Source organism: Myotis davidii, unplaced genomic scaffold, assembly GCF_000327345.1.
Source record: "Myotis davidii unplaced genomic scaffold, ASM32734v1 scaffold8, whole genome shotgun sequence".
Taxonomy (NCBI): domain Eukaryota; kingdom Metazoa; phylum Chordata; class Mammalia; order Chiroptera; family Vespertilionidae; genus Myotis; species Myotis davidii.
The window spans coordinates 2,729,864-2,753,552 of NW_006299520.1; the positions used below are offsets into that span (position 1 = coordinate 2,729,864).

At 40.8% G+C, this 23,689-nt stretch overlaps 1 protein-coding gene and 1 long non-coding RNA gene across 2 annotated transcripts in view; both read right to left on the minus strand.

The window, feature by feature from the left end:
* Positions 1–23,689, minus strand: part of ARHGAP42 (Rho GTPase activating protein 42) — a 208,959-nt gene that overhangs the window by 124,067 nt on the left and 61,203 nt on the right. The gene's annotated exons all lie outside the window — the stretch shown is intronic.
* Positions 9,151–22,142, minus strand: LOC107184902. Its single transcript, XR_001515801.1, has 3 exons — positions 22,132–22,142; positions 16,259–16,260; positions 9,151–9,330 (listed from the first exon to the last, which is right to left on the minus strand). It is a non-coding gene; the product is annotated as an uncharacterized LOC107184902 (long non-coding RNA).

The window sequence follows — 23,689 nt, forward strand, 5'->3', positions numbered from 1 at the left end:
TTGAAAACAAAATAACATGGCTTTGTTAGATTTTAGGTGGAAACGAGGAAAGGGGTTTAAGGTAGGGAGTAAATTACAGACTAACACGCCTAAAAGCACAGAGGAGAAAAATAAACAGGCCACCCGCATCAGAGAAGTGGGGAAATAAGTTAGAGTAGTAGGCATCCCATGGCAACAATTATTGAGATTTCTCCTTCAACTCTTACACCAGCTCTATGAAAAAGGTACTGTTACTATTCCTAATTTTCAGATAAGGAAAGGGAGACCCAAAGAAGCTAAGTGATTGGCCCAAGGCCATAAACATGAACTCAGGCAGCCTGACTTCCAGTCCATATTCCCAATGCTCTACTATACCAGTGACACCACTCTCAGGTAATAAAAAAGACACTGCAGGGCCAAAAATGAGTCTTGCAGCCAAATAAAGTTATAAGAAATGTGAATATGGCTATCGTTAAAAAAGTGAAAACAAAATATAATAATAAGTAAACAAGTAAGTGAAAAGCTGTAGAATCAGTGATGAGATTTTTTATTTTCTAATTTTCTAATTTCTATTTTCTGAAAATGGAGATATTTTCCCTATGCACTTTTGATGGCGTCCCCAAACAGTTTCACTGTTGTGCTAATGCCATATTTATGTGTGATAAAAAATCAAGCTGAGTTAAGTAATCATCACTTTTCTTGGCTTAAGAAATGATTAATTTTAATAAATGAAATGGTGAGGTAAGAATCAGCATGGACAGAGAGAGCTTAGAAAGAGAATTCTGCAATTATTAACTAAAATAGGAGCATTCCCCTCACATAATTCTACCCAATTAAAGTTTGGGAATGAAAAAAAAAAGGGATATTCTTTCTGAAATATATCCATAGTAGTACTGCTTTTCTAGTCCACTTCCTGGTACAACACTTCCTCCGCTGTTTATGTCACATACTATCTTGATATAAATAAACACAGGAAACATTGTAATTGGAAGTCGTACAGTAAAAAAAACAACAACACTGTACCAGAAGCTAATACACACACACAAAGTATAACTTGCCTATAAACTATCCCTGTAGTGACTGCTTAATGTGAATATCTTAAGGACCTCTGGGGGCTAGGGGAAGAAAAAAATAATCTTTTTAAAATAAATAATCCCTTAATGGAATAAACCAACAAACTGAATCATGGGGTTGTTAAAAATAAAACCAGGAAAAATTAATTAAAAGAGAAAACTTCAGAGCTTTAATATAGAATTACAGAAGTCCACGAGTTCCCCAAAGTTATCTAAGTCCTACAATTTAGCAAACAAGAGATATGATTTATTTTGCAAGGTTTTTCTTTTAAACTTTCCCAGGAATTTGAGCACAGGCCATTAGTCATAGCTAGGAATTACTTCTCAAATAAGTTCCATATGTTATAACGCTCGTCCTTGATCTTTTCCAAAGCCAGGTCTGCTCATAAACCATGGGCCACTTTTCCACACTGAACAGCTGTCAGAAACCTTTCTTACCCAGCGAAGCGAAGACCCTCTCCTCAGCCCTTTCTGTGAGCTCTTATATCACGTGCAATGAGTGCTGTCAATACTAGAGAAGCTCTGTGCCCCATGCATGGCAAACAACATAACGGTACACTTTTTCTTATCTGTGAAAAGTATGTCCCAACAGACAATATAACCCTTTAATAAATCATTAACTTACGCTCAGGCTATGGCTTGAATTACTTTCAGGTCATTGAACTGCCTAAAAGAATGTTTAAGATTCCTGCCCAGAAAATAAAGCTTGGAAACTCCTCTCCTCCTGACAGCAGCGGACAGCCTGAGACGCTCCGGCGCTGGCGCATCCGTCATGATGCCAAGACCAGATATTTTTTTCACGCAGAACATGTTCACCGTGCAAACAAAATAAACCGCCACCACGCCTGGGGATAGCAGCGCCTAAAGTCATCCTATATGATTATGAAACGTATGGAGAAACAGTCTTTTCTCCCTTTTTAGGCTTCTTCTTTAAACATTAAGCGACACTATATTTAGTGGAGAAGAAAAGTTAGCTCCTCAGATGCCCTGTTGTCCTGCTCAGGGAGACTTACTGCTGGGAAACCTAGTCTTTATCTGGACATTTTCCAGGGGCCTTTAGATCTAATCTGTGTTCAAGAATTCTCCTGCAGCCCTGGCTGGTTTGGCTCAGTGGGTAGGGCGTCAACCTGTGGACTGAAGGGTCCCAGGCTTGATTCTGGTCAAGGGCACATGTCCGGCTTAAAAAGAATTCTCCTGCAGAGTAAAAGAGGCAAAGGCAGATTCAGCTAACTTACCTTTATGTTACATTTCAAGATAAGAGAAAACTCTACCCCCCCATCCATGGGTGACCTACGTAGTTTCATGCTTCGGATATCAGGTGAAGTGATGGCGTACAAATAGTGTCTCCGGCCCAGACCTTTCTGCTAAGCTCCCTGTCTATAAGCCAAGTGTTTGTCCCATTCCCACGGGCATCTTATAAACACACAGGTCCCTGCCTTCTCCAATCTCTCAATGTGTCTCCTCTCGGTGAATGGCACCAAATTCAGCCAACTGCCCCACATCCCAGACTATGGCCTCTCCTTCGTCTTTCACAAAACAGTCCATGACCTGCCCACTGCCTAACCATGTACCCCATCACCTCACCCAGGATTATGGCAACATCACCTTACACACCTCTCAGCACCCAGTTTCCCAACTCACCTGTATTTAATTTGCGGCACAGCTGCCAGAGTGGTCTCTATAAAAAAGAGTAGGTCACTTCCCAGCTTGTAGCATCTCTCCACAACCTTCACTATAAAAAGCCTTTCCTTAGCCCAGTCTCCCAAGATCCTTAATGAAGGGTCCCCGCCCTTCCTCCCACTAACCTTTCTTGCTGCCATTCCCACGTGGGAAGTCTTTTCTTTGACCGGATAACAGAACTTATAAACCCTAGATCCCACTCTGACTTTTCCATAGTTTTCCTTGCCGGGTTCACTAGTTCCATTCCTCATCTAAATGTCTCTTATTTATCCTTTAAACCTCAGCCCAAGTGTCACCTTGCCTACTGTTCCCAAGGCACGTTTTAAAGAGTCTTTTCTTCAAGTCTCCACAGGACTGTGATCAGACCACTATCACAGCAGAACTCTGCAGGCCACACTGTGCCGGGCTGTCTTCCCAACCAAATTATGAGCACTTCTGAGAAGACACCTATGTCTCCAACTTTCGTTTCTGTACCCTACAGGGCTTAGAGCAGTAACTGAGGCAAACCGGTATAGGCCAAAAAACATTTCTTGGCTCACATCCATTGGCTGAAAGTGGAGTGGAGGGTGCAAGTGAGAAGGAGTGGGAAGGGAAGTCAGAGAATTTAAAAAAAAAAAGCCAAAATCACTGGAATAAAATGGACAATACTGGACTTTGCATTCATGCAAACTAAATGTCATTTTCCTATTCATATACTAGTACTGGTTTCAGTCATAAACAGTAGTCCATTCATTCATGTGCTAATTGAATGTGAAGTGTCCTGAAACCACGCAGGAAGAGAAAAAGCAAAGTGCTTGGATTGCAATATTAAGATCTCCCCACCTTGACTCTTGTGGGGAAAGTGAAGATTTAACAGACACTGAATGGAGACCATTCAGGTTATAGATTTTCACTATCCATGCAAACAAAAGGTTAATAATGTCACAAAATTTTCAATTTCTACTTTTTAAAAGATGAATGGATGAGATTAACTTCTGGAACTTATTAGGCTTCTTTATCAACTCTAGCTATAATTTTGGAAATGAATCTTGAATAAGCACTGGGGATAGGGTAGGGCGAATGGGCAAGCTAAGTGCTATTTGGCAAAACAACTTATCCCTAGATATTTATTAGGGATGAATAAGCAATAGCCTGCTGTCTTATCACTGGAAGATGCCTCGCTACCCTGTGCCAAAACTTCAATTAGGCTTATAAACACTCTTGAAAGAATGAGGAATGAAAAAAACAGCTTTTGGGGTGTTTGAGCTCACCAGCCAGGGGACATACTATCTACATTACTAAGGTACAAATTACATTACTGTGGAACAATGAGAGCACTTGGGCCAAAAGGCAAAAACAAGGGCAAGCCTAGGTCAAATTAAAAAGCAGTTTCAGAAACTTCTACCTCTTCAGTTACCCTTATGTAGGCTCTGTTTGGCCTTTTTTCTCCTAGTGAGTTTATTTAGGCCATGTACCACCACCAGCACCACCACCACCACCACCACCCCTCCCCTTAGAAGCCCCCTCACCATGGACTATGCTCCCAGGGGACCTGAATCCTAAATATTTTCAACCATTACCACAGTCCTTGGTCCACCAATAAAATGTTACTTTTATGGTTTCTTTCTTTCATCAAGACCTTTCTCCATGCTTCCTAACAACTAGTAAATGTGATTTACTGACAAACACTCAGTTGCTTCTTGCAGTTTGAGAGCTAGCTGCCCTTGGGACATGTAAGACAGCAGGACAATCCAATGATGAGGATTTCAGAGCTATGGATGGTCGAAGGAGAGAGAGAATAGGGTTGGTGAAAAAATGGTTGCCTACTATACCTACATGTGTGGCAAAATGTGAGTAGGTTCTTGTTAAAACTAATGACAACTTTATTATAGTTCAGGCTCATATCAAGCATAACATGGTACTAATGCCTCCATTCTCAGTGTACATACAAAGATGACAGTGAATGCAGGATTAATAGGTACAGACCCAGGGAAGGGTACTGTCCAACCAGAAGCAACATAGTCTATTCATAACTTGTCAGGTGAAAATTTAAAATGAATCACAAGTGAATAGCTTGTAAACCAAACCTAGAGATTTCCAATGATTTAGTTTATAATATTTCAACCATTAGGCTAGAATTAGTAAGTTTAAACAAATATGTATCCGGGAATGCAAAGGCCCTGCTCTGATAGCACTATTATAATTCAGAAAGACTGTCAAATAGGCAAAAATTATACAAGATAATACCAGATAGTGAAGAAAACAAATGTTGATGTGATACACACACACACACACACACACACACACACACGGCAGCAGGGATACTAATTTAAATTGTGTGGTAAGCAAAGGGCTCAATAAAGTGGTACCTTGGAAATGAGTCATGAATTATAGAGAACTCTCCACCTCCCCCAGATGCCACTCAAAGATCTAGAAGAGTTTCAGGCAGAGAGAACAGCGAATGTAAACATCCTAAGGCAGAAACATGCTAGACATGTTCCCTGAAGGAAAAGAAGGCCAGCATGTGTAGAGCATAGAGGATGGTGTGAGATTAAAGAAGAGTCCAGAGCAGGGCAAGCCTTGAAAAGCATGTTATGAACTTTAGATTTTATTCTATGTTCACCGTCATAGAAATACAGAATGTGATAATGACAAAGGAATGCAAATTATATTGTAAACAGACTTCATATTTGCACTATGTGCCATTACTATTCATGAAAGGGTTGTACCTCTTGAGGTTTTTAAAGCCACTGTCACTGCAAAGAAGAGTGAAATCCACTGAGAGTTGAAGGGAAGTTCTGCCCCTAAGTTGAACTCAACTGCTGCACAAACCAAAAAACAATAAAAAGAACGATGGAAAAACCCTTTGGTATTAACTGCTAAGAACTTCCTATCAAATAAACCCAAATACTCACAGATTTTATCTATGACTGTACACAGACAGGAGCTTACAAAGTTAAAGCAACTACTTTCCAGGGTGAAAAGAAAGGGGATTTTTGTATCTGAATTAACCTGAGTGGTGACCTCCATTTATCACATTCAATGTCATCTAATTATAAAGTAAATGTATACACAAAAGTGTAGATGTCTTAACTTGTCAAGAGACTATTTTATGGCATATCTACAAATTGAATCTATTTTTCACATGGCAACACTAAACTAGATAGAAAATAATGTAGAGCTAAGGAGAAGCACTGAGATAACCATACCTAATACTGTCCCTTCTAGGAGGAAGGAGATTAAGGCCTAAAGAGCTTAAAATTGGCCAAATAAATAACAGCAGAACCAACACTAACTTAGTGCTTTGTATCTAGTTGAATTGGAATAAACTCATATTTCTCCTTAATTTAATACAAATTTAAAGATAACTTTAAATACTCTTCTACATTATCAAGAAACATTTAGGCACTCCATTGATTTACACAAATTCTACCACAAAAAAAAATATTACAAACATAAAAGATGAATGCCTCAGCTACTCTTCTTTAAAATACTCCCCCCGACCTTTTAAAAAAACCCTTCCAAGTGGCAGTATATGGAAGCCAAGGAGTAGATAGGATCCTGGTCAAATTTTTTCTCTTTCAAATGTTCTAAAATTAACATATAAAGTCAAAGGAGCTGTGTTTTTTTAAAAGCATCAAATATTAAATTATTTCAAAATAAAGTTAACATTTTTAAAATTTTTCTTTTTTGTTAGTTTGTTTTTTGTTTTGTTAATCCTCACCCAATGATATTTTTCCATTGATTTTTAGAGAGAACGGAAGGGAGGGGGAGAGACAGAGAAAAACATTATCGACTGGTTGCCTTCCGCAGGTACCCCGAACAGGGCTGGGGATCAAGCCTGCAACCGAGGTACGAGCCCTTGACTAGAACCGAACCCAGGACCCTTCAGTCTGCAGGCCAACACTCTATCCACTGGGCCAACCTGGCTAGGGCTATAAATTTTCTCATGAAAATATGAAAAACTTAAAACCAAAAATATTTTACCAGAACCAATACTTAGTTATGATATATCTACCTGCAAATAATAGAAAGTAGAAAGCAATCATTAACATTCAAGTTGTACACAAGTGACAGGCTGAAAATAACAGCATGGTGCTTCAAGTTCTAAAAGTCATATATCTAGTGCTTTTTTTAAAAAAAATGTATGTATGTTTTGAGGTTTCTCATTTAGTTGAACTTAAAGAAAACTTACATGTCTCAATCAGGTTTTATATTTAAAAGAAAACCCAAACCATTCTACAACAAACAATAAAGCATAAATACATAACAAATTTTACAAAGCACCATTTATAGCAAAATTTACCTGTAAATTTAAATAACTGGGAAAGGCAGAGTGAAAAATGGAACATAAGTTCCTACTAATTTAAAAGTGATATTTCCCAACTATACTTTACATTTCTCCTATAATTCAGAGTTCTCCTAACATCATAAATATTGCACAATGAATTTCAGACCTAAAAATTGACATTTAACCTAGCAAAGGGCTGATATTCCGTGACGGAAAGTTCTGTGTTCTACCTTTAAAGGTCTAAATATGTAACATTCTAACCTTTTCTCAGGAACCAACAGCAAGTTTTAATTCACTGCTTTATACTACCTATAAAATTTCATTAGCATAGAAAACTAAAAGATGATCTGTGAATATTTTAGGAAAAAAATCTGGGTTATGAAATTAGATGATTAAATTCTACCAATAACTGGCTGAATGATCTCAAGAAAGTCACTAGAACTTTCTGAAATCCAGTTTCTTCATCTGTAAGGAATGAGATTTGAGCCCTAGCCAGTTTGACTCAGTGGATAGAGCGCTGGCCTGTGGAGGGAAGAGTCCCAGGTTTGAATCTGGTCAAGGGCATGTACATTGGTTGCAGGCTCCTCCCCGGCCTGGATCCTGATCAGGGCACGTGCAGGAGGCAACTAATCAATGTGTTTCTCTCACATCAATATTTCTCTCTGTATTTCCCTCTCTCTCTTCCACTCTCTCTAAAAATCAATGGAAAAATATTCTCAGATGAGGATTAAAAAAAAAAAAAAAAAGAGTGAGATTGGACTGATTTCCCACAAGTCATTTTCAAAGCCCTAATGATTTGCCACTCTTTAAGTGTGTTCTTATCTACTAGTTTGTCTTGGTTTTCATGAATGACCCAAAATCTCATAAAAGATTTCTTCCTTTAGCTGTATGATCACACTATGTAATTACAGGCGCAGGGTGGGCCCAGAACTCCACAACTAAACATATATGATGAGACACATTCAAATATACTGTTGAAATTCATTCAAAGTCAGATTTATTTTTGGTAAATGCTGGTTTAAACAAGGAGGAAGACAAAAGCAGGAAAGAGCAATTAAGCTCTCATTATCAACTGGAAATTCAATCAAATATATAAAAATAATATAGAATATATATAAATACATATCTAAATCACATCCCTTCTGGGATATTCTTTCTCATATATATGTACTATAATATGTACTATGTTTGTTATAGGTACTGTTACCATGAGATTCCACATCAACATCATTGTATCTGAGAATCTTATGTTAATCTGTTCAAATCTCTGAAATAAAACTAGCCACAAAGAAAATTGACCTTAAGGAGCGTTACAATGCAAAGCAATGTTTAAGAATAACAAGCACCACCATCAGAAAACTCATGCAAGAATATGAGGCACAAAGTGAAGCTCACCTTCGCCTTAGTAAGGTGTGGCAGAAAAGCGTCTTTAGGATTTAATTAGATTATAGTGTTCACGTATAGCTAAGGGGAGTGTATATACGTATAGTGTTCACGTATAGCTAAGGGGAGTGTATATACGTATAGTGTTCATGTATAGCTAAGGGGAGTGCATATACAGAATATAAAATGATGACTTGAGAGGTTTAAATGAGATTAACTGTAAAATGCTAAGACAGTGCCTACTGTATAGAAAGCACTGACCTGGCCAACTATTAAAAATTGAATATATAACTTTATTTTTCCAAACCTAAGATTTTGAGCCCTTGAAACAACATCATATGCAACAAACTGTCACAACTTCCTAATGATATGTAACGTAATTTTTAAAACCTATCTACCTCATTTTAAAACGTTATCTTCAAATTCATTAACATTCCTCCCATCAAAGGTGAAACCCCCAGCCCCATGTAAAAGAATGAGACTGGACCCCTGTATTACACCATACACAAGCGTCAGTCAAAATGGATGAAAAGACTTGAACATGAGAACTGAAACTCCTGGAAACAAACAAACAGCATAAGTTCATTGGCATCAGTCTTGGTAATGATTTTTTTAATTTGACACCAAAAGCAAAAGTAAACAAATGAAACGGTTATCGGGGAAATTGGGGTATCCCTTTTCCCACTGAGTGCTGGCGGGGGGGGGAGTTCTTATGGTATCCCAAGAAAAATAATTTTCTGAGACCCCCCACGACAAGGATGAGTGACTTTTATTTTTGAAAAATTTCATCCTAGGGTTTTCAAAGTTCCATTTCCCTGAGTCCAATTGTAGAGGAGGCATAGCTGGGGTTTCAGTAGAGCTACAAGCAAAGCCAATGTCCAAAGTTTCTGTTCCATATTGCAGTTGGGTCCAGTTCAGCATCAGGCTAGTTGCAGTCCATTAGTCCTGGGGTGGGGGGGTCAACATGGCTGTGGGCCATGTGGGCGAATGGAGGGGAGCCAAGAAAGCATGCCCCCTGCAACAAGAGTCCCAAGAGAACGATATCTTTCTTCTGGGGGTTAAATATCCCCAATTTCGACCCTTGCAGTGGCCATGCCTATTCTGGCCAGTGACCCGTTCCCAGGTGTGACTGACAAGTACCTTCCTGACTTCACCCCAACTTTACTGGGCATGTGTCTATCTTTTCTTCCCAGTCCCTTCCCCCAGGGATCTGCAGGGCAGGAATAGACTGGTGAATCCCTGGGGAGTGTAAAGCTTTAGCTTCCTGGTGAAGATGCCCAAATGACATGCCTATAATATTTGGCCTTCCCTTTGCTCCTTTCCTGTTATTAATAACGAGGTTAATTACAACAGAATTACATCAAACTAAACAAACAAATAAACAAAAAACTTCTGCACAGCAAAGGAAACCATCAGCAAAATCGAAGACAACCTACCAAATGGGAGAAAATAATTGTAGACCATATTATCTGACAAGGGGTTAGCATCCTAAATATATAAAATCTTATATAACTCAAGAGCAGAAAAACAAACAATCTGATTAAAATATTGGCCCAGGATCTGAATTTACAGCTCCAAAGAAAACATAGGGGTGGCCAACCAGTGCATGGAAAAGAGCTCAACATCAATAGTCATCAGGAAAATGGAATCAAAACCTTATCACTTCACGCCTGTTAAAATGGCTATTATCAAAAAAGACAAGACCTAGTAAGTACTGGAGAGAATGTGGAGAAATGGGAGCCTTGTGTGCACTCTTGGTGGAAATGCAAACTGGTTTAGTCACTATGGAGAACAGTATGAAGGTCCCCTGAAATTTTTAAAAATAGAACTCCTGTAAGATCCAGCAATCCCATTTCTGGGTATGTATCCAAAGGAAATGAAAAGACTAACTTGAAAAGGTATCTACACTCCCAAGTTCATTATTTATAATAGCCAGGTTATGGGAACAACCTGACAACCTAAGTGTCCACTGATGGATGAATCAATAAAGATTTTTTTTAAAAGAAGAGCCTACCATTTGCAATAACATGGATGTACCTTGAGGGCATTATGCTAAGTTGAAGTAATTCAAGCAGAGAACAAATACAATGTGAACTCAGTTATATATGAAATCTTAGAAAACAAACAAAAAAACTGATAGGTACAGAGAACAGGTGGTTGCCAGAGGTGGAGCTGGGAGAAATGAGTCAGTGTCAAAAGGTATCAACTTTCAGTTATAAAGTAAGTCCTGGGAATGTAATTAATGTATAGCATGGTGACTATACTATAAAAGGCCAGTGGCCATAACGCCGTAACGACCAAACGACCAGTCACCAGGAGGTGCATGGAGCACATCTCGGGGCCTGCCCCCACCCCACCCCAGGGGCGCCGGCAGAATCTGAGGAGTGTCGGCAGTGTCCATGGAGCGTGAGAGGTGTTGCAGGGTGGCGGACATGGCCCTGATGGCAGGCTAGACCTAGGGGACCCTACACGCACACGATTAAATCATGCGCTGGGCCTCTAGTAGTTAATAATACTGCACTGTATATTTGAAAGTTGCTAGGGGATATATTAAAAGTTCTCTTTACAAGAAAAAAATTATAATTATGTGCAGTAATCGATGTTAATTAGCCATATTGTGTTGACCACTTGGCAACATATGCAGATATCAAGTCATGTTATACACCTCTGATATAATATTATGTCAATTATCTCAAATGTAAAAGAAAACCTAAATTAATTAAAAACATCATCAGCAACAACAAAAATGAAACAGTGGTTGTTCACAGGATGAAGGATCTTTCCGTCTTTCCCTCTTTATTTTTCTTCCTTTTCTGTTTCATCTTTCTTGTGAAAGTGGCCACCCTCACCCACCTGTTCCTGAAAATGACAAGAGATATATTTGCCCACAAACTAAATTAATCCACAACTCTGCTCTCACTTGATCCAGAAAATACCTTTAAAGCACTTTTAAAACATTTATTTCATCAAGAACCTTCATAAGCTGCTGGCAGGACTGCAGATGGTGGACATACTTAAAACAAAAACTGTTAGGCATTTTCTTAAAAAGTTACATATATTTTCCATTCAACCCAGCAACCTCACACCTAGGTGTCTACCCAACAGAAATGAACACGTATGCCTACATAAAAACATGTACACAAATGCCCACAGCAATATTATTCATGGTAGCCAAAAAGTACAATTAATTCAAATATCCACCAACTGGTAAATGGTTAAATAATACTGGTTTGTCCAGACAATGAAATATTACTCAGCAATAAGAAGGAATAAAGTACTTGCTACAACATGGATGAACTTCAAAAACATTATGCTAAGAAAAAAAAAAGGCCAAAATTAAAGTACATAATGTATAATTCTATTTATATGAAATATTCCCAAAAAAAGTAAATCTAGAAAGACAGAATGTAGATTAGTTGTAGCATGGGACTGCAGACTGACTGTAAAAGGGCATGAGGTTTCACTGTGGTGATGAGAATATTCTAAAACTTGACGTATTGATGCCTGAACAACTCTGTAAACTCACTAAAATCCACTGAATTATCTACTTTAAATGAATGCATTTTTATGGTATGTACATTATTCTCCAATAAAAGTTGTAAAAGTGTACACTGCATACACTGTCTAAAAATACAGTTTATTCCACTCCTACTGCATTCAAAGCCTGGCTAAGCACTGTGACACAGCCCCCATACTTAAACAAACTTAAAATATACTAAAATATTCACATTAAAACACACACACACACACCCAAAGGAAAGCTTTAAAAAAACAAATGAACAAACAAACAAAAAAAGTGGAAGCCAGTCCCCCACCTCTTGAACATGGGCCGGTGTCCCCACTGAGCATGCCCAAACTACAGATTCATGGGCAAAGTACTAGTAAACGGTGCCATTTCAAGCCACCAACATTTGAGTTGTTTGTTACACAGCATTAGAAAAACAGAATATCACCTTATCTGTATATTGGTAAGTACTGGAAAACACAGTTAGTAGAGAGAACAAAGTATCATTCTCTAAGAAAGCATTAAAACTCCCAAAGGCTGACAAATTTTAGCAACAGGATGGTCCTGTTTGTTTCTATCAAAATGTACAAACCTCAATTTCCACTGTGGGTAATTTGATTTTCAATGTAAAATTTTACAGCAGAGACAAAACATAAAGAGTCAAAATTACCTTTGACAAAAAAAGAATAGGTATTTAGACAACTTGGGATGTAGAAATATGCGCACACACACACACAAAAAAGGTGGAATTAGATTTCTGTCAGCATCCTGTACTTACAGGGTATAAAACCCACATTGCAGTTGGTTGTCATGCTGAGCACACACTTCGTTTCTGGTAAACTGAACAGGAACCGAGCTTGCTGCCCAGCATATCAATTCAGAATCCTTCCAGGCCATATGTCCGAATCAATTACTTGGGTTCAGGGTCAGCCTTTTTTTTTAGTGAAAGAAATTTATTTCTGGCAGGTTTGCTTCCTTCCATCCCACACACTGTGCCCCTGCAGGTACCACATCTAATGCTAACCTTTTCAGGACAGCGTGGAAGAGGAGAGGTAAGGAAGAATATCAGTAAGAGAACATAATCAATAATCTGTGAGAAACCAGGATGGAGTTAGCTGCAATTCTATATAATAAAAGGCTAAGATGCAAATCAACCAAAAGGCAAATGACCGGTCACTATGACGTGCACTGATCACCAGGGGGCAGACGCTCAATGCAGGAGCTGCCCCCTGGTGGTCAGTGCGCTCCCACAGGGGGAGCACTGCTCAGCCAGAAGCCAGGCTCATGGCTGGCGAGCGCAGTGGATGCTCCCACCTCCGCAGCAGCACTAAGAATGTCTAACTGATAGCTCCACGCAGGGAGCGGGCCTAAGCTATCATTCGGACATCCCCTAAGGGCTCCCAGACTGCAAGGGAGCGCAGGCCGGGCTGAGGGCCCCACCCAGGTGCACGATTTTTGTGCATCAGGCTTCTAGTATTCAATAAAAGCTTGTCAGAGATTCTAGCAGACATCCCTTAACTAAACTTTCATTCCTAAGAGAATTCATGACTCTTATTAAGACAAGATCCTAAAAGATTTTGCTTGCAACTTGTGTTCGGCAAGCTTTATTCTAATTCTTGTATTAGTTAGGAGGTTTTAATGGCAAGGAGTAGAAGACTCACTTTAATGTGGTTTAAATGAGACAGAAACATACCAATCCACATAACAGGAGAATTAGGAGTAGGCCAAGCTTCAGGTTTGGATGACCCAGAAATTCAAAGAAAGCATCAAAAAAACAGGTTCTTCCAGTCTGCAAGCTGCTGCCCAAAAGGTCAGCCTCATCCTATAGCTCCCGGCAGGAGAGCCATCAGACAGCTATATCCTTCCTAGTCTAGTCCTGGCAGAGTAAACAGAACGCCTCTGCCCGCACAGAAATCCTAAGACAGGGGTCCTCTAACTTTTTAAACAGGGGCCAGTTCACTGTCCCTCAGACCGTTGGAGGGCCAGACTATCGTTTAAAAAAAAAACTATGAACAAATTCCTATGCACACTGCACATATCTTATTTTGAAGTAAAAAAAACAAAACGGGAACAAATACAATATTTGTATTTGCATGTGGCCCGTGGGCCGTAGTTTGAGGACCCCTGCCCTAAGCCCTTACTGTTTGCCTAAGTGTGCCAGCTGAGCCATGTGCCTAACAGGGAGTCCAGTGCTCTGCTGAGTGGCCTGGGCATGGAGTCACAAAGCCGTGTGACAAGCGGGCCGGGTGACTCTGACGGGCTTAGAGCTCAGGCTGCAGGAGGGGAAATGGATCTCATGGAGGCCAGAGACCAATTTCCAGGTCCACTAAAATGCAAATCATCCATTCAATGGTCTATTTGGTTAATGAGAAAAAGAAATTCCTCAGTTTCCAAGTGGATTTTGTTCTAAAAGTTCACCCTTGTGTCAGTTTTGATCTTAAAATAATTAGGGCATAGGAGGCATAGAGTGTATTTTCCCATTGAAGAAATGTATTTGCCATGTGCCCAAATTAGCTCCTGGTACATTCAAACTATTTATAGGTGAAATATTTAGGCTGAGAATGCCTCTCCCCATCCTTTCCCAGTGGACCAGAAAAAGCAGAAACCACCTATAGGCAGGCACTGGTGCCCTGGCACCGAGGGGCAGAAACAGGACTCTCCACAAGCAACCATCAGGGAGGGCAGCACAGACAGGAGGACCGAGAACTTCGCAGTAGCAGCAGCTCAGCGACAGGAGCCTGAGCTTCCCCGTGCCCATCTGTGCTTATGATGCATGCATGAGTCACATTACAGCAATGTTCTGTCTGGCATTTTCTTGACACACACACACCGGTTTTTCTAATACAACGCTATAATGTCCTAATAATGTGGATGATTCCTTTTAAATTAAGTCAGTTCTGTGTTTTTGGTAATTACTATTTATGTACATTGTCCTTGAATTGCCATGTCTCTTTTGGGGAACTCAGAAATCCATAGTGTAAAAAAGAGGGGGGGCGGAGCAGCTGTCATACTTCCAACAATGGGCAAATTTTTTAAAATAAGTAAAAATTAGCCTTGGCTGGCTTGGCTCAGTGGATAGAGCATTGGCCTGCGGACTGAGGGGTCCCGGGTTCAATTCCGGTCAGGGGCATGTACCTTGGTTGCGGGCACATCCCCAGTAGAGGGTGTGCAGGAGGCAGCTGATTGATGTTTCTGACTCTCTATCCCTCTCCCTTCTTCTCTGTAAAAAATCAATAAAACATATTTTAAAATAAATAAAATAAAATAAGTAAAAATTAAATAAATAAAAACCTTTCTTTAATAACCTAATGATTTTCATGAGAACACACTGATGACAGTAAACAGAACCACGCCTTAGAGGGCACAGCAGGTTTAATCCTTGCAATAGGATTAAACCCCTTGTGGGGTTTACATGTTATGGACCTCAGTTCACACACATGGAAACTCAGGCTTTGGCACTTTGACCAGTGCCCAAGTTCACATGGTTAGAACATAGGGGACAAAAGGATTCCACGGCAGCAGATATGACTCCAAAATGCCCGCACAAAAAATCCCAACTAATGGAACTTAAAAACACTTATAAATCTGGTCCTCCCACATTTCCCTTGCCCCATACATATTTCCCTTGCCCCATACATTCATTACTCACAGTATTTTGAGAAGGGGAAAAAAATTATGTTCCAAGAAAAATGTTTCCCTCTGCTTTTTCCCTTTGGTTCTGAAATAGTAACCTGTGGTGCCCTTGGAGGTTGCTCTCAGCAGGATGCTGACCTTGCGAGGGCTGACAAATTGTCTGCCTGTGGACCACTTCCCAACAATGCCAGATGACAGTCCCACTGTCTGACATGATTATTATAGTTGGCGCTGGGCCAAATAGATAACTAGTTCATTCTCTGTTCACCGAAAGCTGAAATTCTATCCAAGCAACAATTGGACAAGAATGTCGGTATGGGAGATGACTTGGGATGCTATCTCCAGATCAGGGCTTCTCAGACTGTAAGATGCACAGGACAGACCTGGGATCTTGTTCCGATGCAGGTTCCCATGTAGGACTGGGCAAAGCCTCAAATTCTGCATTTTTAACAAGGGATCATTTGACTTTGATGCTGCGGCTTCACGTCCACGCTGTCAGTAGCAACCATTCAGTTCATGGCAAAAGAAGAATCACCTGTGCTCTTCAAATTACAGCAGCAAACACAACACTCCAATTATAGCCACAGGTTGTCAATCCTATTTAATAAAAGGCTAATATGCAAATTGACCAACAGTGAACGACTGGTCGCTGTGACGTGCACTGACCACCAGGGGGCAGACGCTCAACACAGAAACTGCCCCCTGGTGGTCAGTACACTCCCACAGGGGGAGCACCACTCAGCCAGAAGCCGGGCTCACAGTGGGCAAGTGCACAGGTGAGGGCGGGAGTCTCTCCTGCCTGTGCGGCAATGCTAAGAATATCCAACTGCCGGCTTAGGCCCTCTCCCCATGAGCCTAAGACAGCAGTTGGACATCCCCCGAGGGCTCCCAGACTGCAGGAGTGTGAGAGGGCACAGGCCGGGCTGAGGGGACCAGCCCCCCGCCCCCAGTGCACGTATTTTGTGCACCAGGCCTCTAGTATTAATCATAAATGTCTAGTATCCTTTCCTGGTACTATCAAATTGGTATTTTCGTTTATGACACTCCTGAATGTGCTGCTGTGTCATGGACAGTGTTTTCAAAAGACCATTGGGTATAATGCTGGTCAAGCCTGGGAAATGTAACTTACTATGTCCTCCTCTTGGTGAGACACAGCGCACGCGCATATTTAAACTTGAGATGTACTTTCTAGTACAAAACATGTTCGTACCAGCTGAGTCTGTAGGACAGCAATTTCTCAAACCTGTCCCTGGCTCAGCTTTTCAGGGCCTGGAATAAAGAAAGTGCTAAGAAAGCCTGTAAAAACTCTTCCGTTGAATTCTGCAAAGCACTGAAGAATTTTTTTTTAATCGTTTGGGATCCTCTTACAACGTGTAACACAGAGGGAGAAAGGCATTACCCTCATGCTTTGCCACTGATTATATGTCAGCTTTGGTCCAAAAGAAACCTGAGGATTGATAGTGTCAAACACAACAGGTGCCCCAAATAGCAGGGCTCCGGGAATGCCACGTGAAGACAGGCGACCTTTACCTCCCATTGTCCCTCTAAATCTGCTCAGTGGGAGCAGTCCTTCACCTGCTCTCAGAAGGAGACAGCAGATGTTCCCCACGACTTCTCTGGACATTCAGGAAAGGAAAGCCTCTAACCCCGCCACCTACCCCCTCCCACCCCCTCCCACCTGGTATATGGGAGAATCTATGATCTGTCTAAGGTGCGTTCTAGCTGACTTCTTTTCTTTTGAACAAACCACATTTCGCATTCTTTTTGTTACTAAACATTTCCAGGATTACTATGGGGTAACTTACAGGCAAGTTCTTGCTCAACACTTAAAGTATTCTTGCTCTCTGGCCATGAAGATGACTAAAGCCACCCCTGTCTTGCGGGTATTTTCACAGGTTCCTTAGAGACTTCATTCCCTAGAGGGCCCCTCCATCCACGACTTCTCTCTCTAATGTGGGAGTGCCTCTCTGCTCTGGCTAGCCACTCCTGACCAGGGGTCTATCTCATGGCCTCTTACTCATGGTGTTCCCTTCCCTCTTGGCATAATTCCTTTTTTTTCTTTTTTACTAGTAAATGGCTCCAGGTAAAATGTCCACCCTGAGTTGTCCAACGTGTCCTTGGTATCCATGCACCCTTGACATGCCATCAGCTAGGAATGTACTCGCTGCCCGAGGAGCTCGACTGCCTGCTCCACATGTCACAGGTTCCATCAGCTTCCTACGTACCAGCCGGGAACCATACTACTGTGCCCATGACTGCAGGAAACTTATACCAAGATCAGTAGTTCCACATGTAAGACAGCAGAGCTCACACAAAAAATCCTTCTCACAAAATCACTCCATAGCCACCACAGATTATCCAGGTGGAATACGAGAACTGTGCCATTCATTTTCGCTGCTTTCTTTGAAAATCTGTACAACATTCTGGTACCTCACTTCTGCGCAGCCAGTGGGAAAACATTTTCCCCAGCCGAGCAGTAAGGGAACGGCCTGCTTCAGACAGGCCGAGGTGACATCAGCAGGAGGAATTGCTCTGGGAGGGAATGAGACAGTCCCTGAGGATTTCCGAAAATTACTAGGTAAGAACGGGGATGCTGGGGGTCTGGAAAGCATGTAATCTGAGGCTTGGGGGCAGTAAACCAGTAAAACATGAGCTGTTACTCCTAATACAATTTCATTAATCCTCAAGGGCTGATAAGATTTATATAAATTCAGTTTACTAAAATAGGACAATAAATTCTCAATTATGCTCATCCACGAAGGCCACAAATTATTCAAAGTTATACAAATTATTCAAAGTTATACAAACGTATGAAGTAATTCAGGGTAATTCTCACTTTCTAATGGCATCGCCCCTGGAGAACGCTGAGGTTCCGTTGGATATCCAGAGTCTACACCTCTAAGTGGGAGGCACAGGAGTCCGGAGGGAGTAAACACACCCAGAAGCATCCTGAGTTGCAAGGGTGGTCAATTTAGGATTTCAAAATCAAACTAGAGACAGGCCACAAAATGGATACCATACATATTTAATAACAATCTGATTCATGCATTCCCCCAACAGGAAATTATAGGATGCATTCTACCCCAAGCCACAGGATTTGCTTAAAATGCTTTACACAGAATCAGCAAAACTCTGGCATAAATGTTACATGGATTCCTTCTACATCACATCCTCAAGAATACAAAGAAAGGGAGGGAGGAAGGAATGGAGTGAGAGGAGAAGGAGGGAGAAAGAGAGGGCAGGAGGGAAGGAGGGAAAGCCAAGAAAGGAAAGGAAAGGGATGGAAAAAGAAGGGAAGGGAGAAAGAGAGAGAAGGAAAAAGAGAGTAAAGAAAAACAGCATTTTACTCACTAAAATAAAAAAAAATAACTCATCCATCAACCTGGACTCCTTAATCCTGAATGTAAGTTTCTATGGTAGAGATCAAAGACTCTAGTGAAGTGAAACATTTGACAAAAAAAGAATCTCAGTCACCCCACGGCTTTCCTCATCCTATTATCTGCAGAGCTCTCTAGCGACACTGAGCATTTCAAAACAAATAAATAAATATACACAAGAGGCTCTGTTTTCAAAAATAGCTGCCTAAACTGAAGCCGCAAAACACATGCACATTGAATGAGGGTAAGTGCCCACACAGGCTGGACTTGTAAAGACTGCAGCGAAAGAATGAAAAACAGAAGGAGACATCTGGGAGGGGCACTTCCAGCAAGATTTAAGGGCCATGCAGTATAACGGATACAGAGCGTCCTCATCTCATCCCCGCGGAGAGGACTGCACAGGCAGCCAGCAGAGCCTCAGAGAAGAGGAAGCATCCATTCATATTTTCTGTATCTCGAGATAACACAAGCCAGATGCCAAGATCCAAACATCTTTACAAACAAATCAGTCACTAAATGAATAGTAAAAGCGCTTTTTCTGATATAATAAAAACTTTGTTGTTTTTATTTGAATAGCTAATATGAACTTTAATCCCATTCACTTCATGGTTTTAGAGTTATCATTTTCAGGTACTAAATGAGATATTTTCAATTGCCCTGTATCAATTACAGCCCGGCCTGCCTGGCTCTGGTTTAGCGTAGACCTATGAACCAGGAGGTCACGGTCCAATTCCCAGTCAAGGCACATGTCGGGGATACGGGCTCAGTGTCGAGCATGTAGGAGGCGGCCAATTGATGATTCTCTCTCATCATTGATGTTTCTGTCTCTCACTCCCTCTCCCTTCCTCTCTGAAATCAGTAAAAATGTATTTTAAGACAGTTAAATTACAGTTGTGTTCATAACCCTTTATAGTATCAGAATTAACATCTAACTGGATTAGAAACAAGGTATGTATGAGAAACACAGAATATAATGTGAATACAAAGTATTTGAAATCTATGTTCACACTATATAACAATGATTAAATCAGAGTAGCTGGTCTATACCAGCTGCTTAATTAAAAATTACTTCACGTTTCCAGGAGCCATCCATTTTTAATTTTATCAGTAAAATCACTGCTCCAAAATTTTTCCAGCAAGCACTTCTCTTACTGTTATACTCAGAATTACAACATTATTTCTCATGATTAATGTGCAATATCCCCAATCCTATTAACTGTTTTGGTTTGTTACTCTATTAGTTTATGTATACAAACATTCACTCATAATAATGATTAAACCCAGCTGTGCTGAATGCTAAGGCTCCTGAAACAAGCCATACAGCCTCAAGGAGCCTATAGCTTACAACGGGAAACAAATAAGCAATGACTGCAAAACATGGCATAACGTGCAACAGAGGTCCAAGTTATTAACAACTCATATTTCAAGCTGTTTTCATAGACACTATTTACATTGATACATAACTCATGGAGTAGGGAAAAGATTTATTTAAAATCCGAATATTCCCGAGTGTGGACTTCAAGATTAAATCCATCATCCAAAATGATACAACTGATTAATGGCCGCCTCAGCGAAAATAATGTAAGCCCCTAATCTTTTCTCTGCGCTAAGCTGCATTTCCCAGTTTCTAAAAATCTGACAAAGTCACCATCGCACATCCGACTAGTTACTGAACCCATGTCCTTCCTAGATCTGCATTCGGGATTCCACTCCAGCAGCGAGTGCAATATTCTCTAGGCTCTGATCCTCTGAAATTTTAATGACTCTGTCCTTTCATTCTCATTTTTCAACTGTCTCTCTTAACCTCCCTTGTCATCCCCGTCTGGTAGAAAGGATTTGAGTCATTAGTAGTCTATGAATGAAAACAATGAGGGCAAGCTTAAAGTAAGCACCATTAAACTTTAACTTGGAAAAAAAGGGCCAAGGGCAGACCACACAACTATGTAAGCATGTGCAGAAAAGATGTGGCCACCTAACAACTGAGTAATAACTGTATGCTACCCTGGGAAAAATCTCACAAACATCCCTGTAACTTTATTTCCAAAGGCCCCAGTGCTCCCTCCCTCCTCCCTCCCCATTCCCGCCCACCTTCAGAAACGCTTAGTGTGTAAAAGCACAAACGTTGTTTTAATTACAACAAACGAACTCTAATAAACTAGTGGTTAATTCTTGGCCAAATCATGCCCTTATGTTGTTCAGCAATGCTTTGCTTACAGATTTTCATCTTTGCTTGAGAATTCTGCTTTTGAAATCGTCATCAGAATAAACACATTCTGTTCAAATACCCGCAGAAAATAACATTTACAACCTTTAAATGTGGGTTTGGCTTTAGGAAAGAAAAAAAAGAAAAGATGATTAGAGCGAAATCATAGGACTAAAGGGAGAGATTCTAAAAAGAGGGCGGGGCTTATGAAGACAGATAAATAATGGTGTATATTCTGTAAGCTAACGGTCTCAATATTTTAAATGGACAGTCTGCAAGATTCATGAGGTAAGGGTTAATGAAACAGAGGCTTTTTCCAGTTAGAAAAATATCTCAGACTTCACTGGCTGTTGCTCAGTTCAAGGGCTTGAAGAACACTCCAAAGAAAATATTCCCTCTAGTAATACTTGGATTAAAACGGTGATTTGGGTGTTTGGGCCAATGAAGACCCTAGGGAACTGCAGGACTCAACCAGACCGGCCTCTGTAATCCAAAGCTGACCCATATGTGGCGGTGGTTTCTCAATCCCATAAGTCTGATGGAGGGAAGCCAGCCAAGGAAGAAACCCGATTGTCACCCTGCCGGCACTGACTCCAGCCACCAGGAGAGCGCTGAAATATCCTCTCCCGGAGGAGCCTCTGAAGCTGGCGGCGGTCCCCCCCCCCCCCCCCCCCGCGACTCAGAGAAGCCTGGGGTGAAGGGAAAACCAAATAGGCAACCCTGCATGTTGTCTCTCAGGGCAAGAGCTTATGTAAGTTTTATAGTAAAACAAACCAGATTAAATGAAGCAAACAGTACTCCCTGACCTAAATGGAATGTTGGTTTCTAATTCTTATTTCAGTGTGAACCTACCCACAGTGTGGGCTTCCAAGCTTCGTATCTAAAATGAATGTGCTACAATAGTTTGCTGGCAAGAAAAATGCAGCTTTGAGACTGTATAGTCCAGCGGGAAGGTAAGCAGAGTGAAAGGGCTGGAAAACTGGTGGCCCTAGTCATGGCTCTAATCCTGCCAGCTGTGTCACTGTCACCTGTGTGTGTGCCAGGCCCCTCCTCTATTGAATGAGAGGACCAGCAAGCACTCCACTTCTAAATCATTCATTCATTCATTCATTCATTCATTTTTTGAGAGAGACAGAGATCAATTTGTTTTTCCACTTATTTATGCACTCATTGGTTGATTCTGGTATGTGTCTTGACTGGGGATCACACCCACAACCCTGGCATATCAGGACAATGCTCTAAACAACTGAGCACCCGGCCAGGGCCACTTCTAAAATCATCTTTAAACCTCCTTCACGTTTGGCTAACCAAGCAAATTTATAGTTTTTGTACCAGATTGTTAGGCATGGATTTGTTAATTCATTCTTTCTTTTTTTCCATCAGATCATAAATTAAACATGAAGAATCAGAAATTTGATGTTTTTTTATTTATCTTTATTTTTTAAAGTAATACCGATATCCTCTCCTTCCCCTCCATTGCCCCTCCCATCCACATGTAATCATGTTAACAAATGATTATAATTGTTAACTGTAAAACTTTCTGCTCTGGGAAAAGGAAAACTGTGTACCCTTTTCCACACAGTCCACATGGGCACAGGGCAAAGCATCCTATATAATAAAAGCCTAATATGCAAATTGACCAAACGGCAGAATGAACAGCAGAACAACTGGTCGCTATGATGCGCATTGACCACCGGGGGCAAATCCTCAATGCAGGAGCTTCCCCCAGCCCGCAGGCCCCAGCCGCCCATCCCCTCACCCCCGATTGCCCCACCAGTCGCCTCACAGATGGGCCCTGATCACTAGCAAGGTCTCGGGGAACCCTACCTAAGCAGAATTTCATGCACTGGGCCTGTAGTTTTATAATGATAGACAATCGTTCCTCTCAAGGCATCTGGAAGTCTTTCAGATTAAATCAGAACAGCTTACAAATACTGTAGAAACAATCCAATCATTTCTGTCATGACTGAGGAAACTGAAGGCCTGTTTTCAGAAGGAAATTTGGGAGATCCAATTAACTAGTGTTAAAAAAAAGCAATGAATGAGTTGTGGAAAATGACAATGAAATAGAAATCGGTTTTATTCATTATTGCTATAAAAAGAGACCAAAACTTCATGCACCCAGCCCCTAGCCAATTTCATAATTCCCCAATGATTCAACAGAAACTTATCTGGGCAATGATGATAGAAAAATAAAAGACAAAAAAACACTAAGAAATACTCAACCATCAAAATTCTTAGGTTTTTCTAAAAATACAAACTAAAATTTGTAAGTGAATTCAGAATGAAATATGGTTATACTTGGAGGAAATTCCAAATTTTATTCCAGAGCTAAATTACTAAAAATATTTGTGTTCTGGACAAGGAGTGAATTTTGTAGCATCAACTCAAGAGTATCAAATGCTACCGTCTAGATCAGCGGTTCTCAACCTGTGGGTCGCGACCCCTTTGGGAGTTGAACGACCCTTTCACAGAGGTCGCCTAAGACCATCGGAAAACACATATATAATTACACATTGTTTTTGTGACTAAGCACTATGCTTTAATGATGTTCAATATGTAACAAGGAAAATACATCCTGCATAT